Below are 5,430 nucleotides of genomic sequence, written 5' to 3'. Positions count from 1 at the left end.
GCATTTGTAGTACATGTATGTACAAACACCTACTTGGTTATTTGTTGAAAACATTGTACATAATAATTAGGTAATTGGAATGCCAATCAATTAAAGTACCGGTAAACTACTTTCATTTTAACATTTTGCTCTAAGATATAAAGTACTTGTTTTTCTTGTAATCACATGCCTCAAAGGTTTTTCTTTTTAGATTGTTGTCCCAATTTTAGGAAAAAATTAAATAAAACTTCTCTTTTTATGCAAAATCAAAATCAAAGTACAATTAAACAAGACATGAATGTCACAGTCCCCGTTATTTGATTATAAAGTTGTACAAGGAACATCTGCAAACAGGTGAATAAATATGTACTCTTTGTGGGTACAACTCATCATGAGGTGATTTCCCATAATCTAGTTTTGTACTGACAACTAAAAACTTCCACTGACCCATGTTCAGAATCTCAGAGTACACAAGTGCAACAAAACTATTTGTCATACATGTATACTTGCTCAAGAAACTGCATTCATTAATCTGAGTGAACCTTGATGTACATGACTTCTTTGTTAATCAGGTCTTCGAATATTACCAGGACCTGGGTTTGTTTCAACATCACCACTGTGCATCAAAATCATTTTCATGTTGTCAAATACAATTTGTTATTAACACAGTAAGGTCTATTATTTAAAATGTATTCATTGTACATGGAACAACATCTGTTAATTGTTAAACAATTGTAAAAGCTATGTTTTCAGAGCAAGTACATGTAATTTGAGGAGCGTGGTCATTATTGCCAAAAGCAGATCTACTCATTTCAAGGTGTGATCCTACCACATATGAACTAAATTGGCCCAATGGTTGCTGGGATAAGAGCAAATAACTGCATTGATCTAATTTGCATATTTTTGGGAGGGTGTGGTCATTATTGCCAAAAGCACATCTACTCGTGCCAAAGTGTTATTATACCAAATATGATAAAATTGACACGATGGTGGTGGAGATAGCAGCAAATAACTGCATTGATCTAATTTGCATATTTTTGGGGAAGCGTGGTCATTATTGTCAGAAGCACATCTACTCATGCCAAGGTGTAATCCAACCAAATATGAACTAAATTGGCCCAATGGTTGCTGGGATAAGAGCAAATAACTGCATTGATCTCATTTGCAAATTTTTGGGAGGGTGTGGTCATTATTTCCAAAAGCACATCTAATTGTGCCAAGGTGTAATCCTACCAAATATAAATAAAATCGACACGGTGGTGGTAGAGATAGCAGTAAATAACTGCATTGATCTAATTTGCATATTTTTGGGAGGGTGTGGTCATTATTGCCAAAAGCACATCTACTCGTGCCAAAGTGTTATTATACCAAATATGATAAAATCGACAAGGTGGTGGTCGAGATAGCAGCAAATAACTGCATTGATCTAATTTGCATATTTTTGGGAGGGTGTGGTCATTATTGCCAAAAGCACATCTACTCATGCCAAGGTGTTATCATACCAAATATGAACGAAATCAGCTCAATGGTTGGAAATAGCTGGATTTAGCTAATTTGCATATTTTTGGGGTAGGGTAATAATAACCTAAAAGATGACTTCCGATGATAAGGAAGCTATTTTGAAATTGGGTTCTGAGAAATTGGTTCTGAGTTCTGAAAAGTATACACTACCGATCAAATACATTTGGTAAAACTTGTGAATCTGAAATTTAACAGAATCAATTATTCTGAGCATGCTCAGTTGCTCTGTCAGTGCAGAAGAGAGAGGAAATTTTGGATGAAAATCTTGAAAAAGACCCACTTAGGATTTTCAGATTTGGAAAAAAAAATTACGTGCCTATGTAACACATACTTGTTTATCAGCCTGCCAAGTTTCATTGACATCTGCTGCAGAGTCCCTGAGAAAATGTGAGAGATAACTTGCAGCAACTTCAAAATGAGACAGAAAGTAAATCTAGTACTCTCCTTTCAGGTTTCGCCTGAACAGGGACTAAAAATAGCCCAAGCACACAGATTTTTGAAAAAAAAATGACTAGAATATTTTTTTTCTGGGCCTAATAAAATATCTGTGAAAATATTACAAGGTGTTTTTTCTGCAGACCTTGGTTGGTTGTACAAGACTGTGTGTTGTCAGTTTATGCAACAGCACTCCTTTTGTATAGCAGGACATTCACTTGCTCCTTGCTTGTACAAGACTGCAAAATCTGGAGTCAATAGATTTCTTCCTCAACTGCTGAAAAAGTTGGCATGGATTGGATTCAAACCCACCACATCAGGCTCTACCTTAATGACTGTGCTGTTGTGGAGATTCTTACCAAGTAGACTCACGAGAAGGGTCATTCCAATGTCACATGGTATACATTGAATTATTAACAAGCAAACAATAGATCTTTTGCAAAGCAGCTGATTTTTAATATGGTCTATCAGTACTCACAACTCTTTTTTGACTGTAAACGATGCTCAGATTTGTTAATTTTCTGACATTTTTAAATTCCCAAAATTTCTTTTTTTGTGAAAATGGCTAGCCTGAGGGCGTTGTTAAACATTGGAATAAAATATGAATTGATTTGCAGTACTTTTAGATGCGATCTCACTCTGCATTTCTAGTTGTCTGGCAAAACAACAGACCTTTATTGCAAAAAGACCATGCAGTCAATTGATCATATTTTTAATCTGTTATCCAGGTTTATTACATTTGCTTCCATTTGAATTCCAAAGATCTTTTCACAGGTTTCCACTATATTCAAGCAATTGTTCAAAAGATAATAGCTGGCAGGCAACTGGCTTATTGCATAAAAGAAGAATTCCCAGAACCATGCCCACTTTTTAGCTCCGCTGTCATCGCAGCTATTGGTATGGGGATTTCTCCGGCGTAGTCTGTCCCGCATGAAGTTTTCCTTTAAATGACTTCTTCAAAAGTACTGACCAATTACATTCATATTTGTACCAAAGGTACTTGGGGTGGTCCTCTGTCAGATTTGTTAAATTCGTGTCAAAAATTTGAAGTTTTAGTGAATATTTTTGTAGTTTTTGGTAAAAAAGTTATTTTCGACAACTGCTTCAAAACCGCAAGTTCAAATGCTGTCAGATTTTTTAAATTTGTCAAAATATGGAAATTTGGTAAATTTTATTTCTAACAACTAGTCCTAAATCGCAAGTCCAATTGCTTTCATATTTGCAGCAAGGATACGTGGGGTTGGTCCTCTGTCAGATTTGTTAAATTAGTTTCAAAATATGCATATTTGTCATTTTTGGTAAAAATTTTTATTTTCGACAAATAGTCCGAAACAGTCAACCACAATGTCACTTTACTGATTCTTGTTCCATGATAATAAAGAAAGCGGAGCTATTTCGACAGTCAGGTCACTTGTTAAACAGTTTAGGCAGAAACATGCATTACATGTTCAGTACTGATGTTGTTTTGCACCAATTTTGAATAAAGATTCCCCACAGGTCTCCAGTTGAATGTAGCAGTAACAAACTGTAAAAATCCACCTGCTCTACTTTTTATGCAAAGATACCGACCATAGCTGTCAATGTTTAATCAGGACAATATCCTTTTTCTGAAAATACAGTACAAGCTGAACACTATGGATGGATATCATGGGGAAAATTTATTTGCAAGTTTGTTGAAATCAATGCACATTACAGAGAGCAGTATCTAGACATATTCATTACAAAGGCAAGAACAGATTATATTCATCAGATTGTGCAATGTATTTGAATAATTCAAATTCAGTATTGCAACTCATAGAAAGCATCCAGCCAGACTTCTATATCAAAATGTTTTTGTTTTTCAATCTAGCACATTGGTATATTAGATTTCCTGCAGACACTGGTATAAAATTCACTCCACTTAGGGAAAAATGAATAGAAACTCAGCACAAATATATTACACATTTTTGTCATAAATTCTCCATCTTGAATATTGACCACAGTGGAAACGTACATGTCAACACAGCACCATTCAACAAATTTACGTAACAATTGCACGTCTCTACATTTATGTGAATCGTTTTTTTACCTAAGACAATGATGTAGCTTACTTGGAACAAGCAACATGTCCACATCTTCCATAATGCCGATAATCCCCCCCCCTCCCCTCCCCTCACTGGTATGTCAAGGGACACATTAAAATCTTTGTTACTTTCAAAAGATAAAAGAAAATCAAAGTATAATTGGCCCTTTCACTGCCAAAAAAAATCACAAAGAAATGTTTGTCAACATTTACTTAAAAGTTAATTCAGTCAAATATTTTATTTCTTCTGGAAGCAATTATTTATTAACGTGATATTTAATAACACTTTAGTTTTTCTAATTGAATACAACATGTATTCAATAACATAACAGTAATCCCTTTGTAAATAGTCTGCCAGGCCACAAGACAGGTTGGGGGGTAGTATTCTTAATTCAACTTGCAGTACGAGCATACTGCAGTTTAAATTCACTTTACAATGTTACCATGGATACCATATATCCAGGGATAAATCTTCATGTATTCAATAACATAACAGTAACACAAACTCAGTAATCCCTTTGTAAATAGTCTGCCAGGCCCCAAGACAGGTTGGGGGTAGTATTCTTAATTCAACTTGCAGTACTAGCATACTCCAGTTTAAATTCACTTTACAATGTTACCGTGGATACCATATATCCAGGGATAAATCTTCGTAAATCTTGCATATGTTACAAGAGGGTATACTCTGATCAGTGATTGGCAACTACAAATCTACCAAGTTAAAGGAGTGTTACTTCTCAAATAGAATCATTTTTTTGTGTGTGGATATATAACTCGATACAATTTCAACGGAAGCCGCTAAGATTACAGACTGCTAGCATGACAGTATTCTTTATAGAGCATGTGATCAGCTGTGGTTTATCGGAATGCAGACTATCAGCAGCAACATCGAAATGCTTCACACATCACACACTTACATTGCACTAAAATGCTTTCTTTGAAATCTGCTAGCTTTGGTCCAAAATTTTGTACACATTCAGGTGGGTTCGTATTCGGCAGTAAAAGGGCAATTTGTAAAAATAATATCTGTCTTGTGTACAGTCAATGCAATTTGCAAGTCTTCGAAGCTCATGGATAACATGGTCAGCTTAATAAAAAGAAAACACTGGAAGGCATACTACTTTAAATTATACAGTGTGATTGTGGTGTTCATATAAAACTACCTGCAATATAACAATTTTCTAAAAGATTGACACAACTTCAAACAGTTTCAGCATTGACAAGTTTTTGATTTCAGAAATTATGAAACAAAAACCCAGCATGAACCAACAAATTTAATCAGCTGTTCTTATATTGCAATCAGTAGTAACACAAGCACACTATCATCTATAGAAAAGATCTACAAATTATACATAAACTACAAATAAAATTTAAGAACATAACAAGTATTTCAGAAGGCATTTTTTTTTTTTTTTTGCAGAATAGCAACAAAC

Source organism: Saccoglossus kowalevskii, chromosome 2 (genome assembly GCF_978046115.1).
Source record: "Saccoglossus kowalevskii chromosome 2, keSacKowa6.1, whole genome shotgun sequence".
Classification (NCBI taxonomy): Eukaryota; Metazoa; Hemichordata; class Enteropneusta; family Harrimaniidae; genus Saccoglossus; species Saccoglossus kowalevskii.
The sequence above is the reverse complement of the archived record's forward strand: the minus strand, read 5'-3'. Positions refer to the sequence as shown.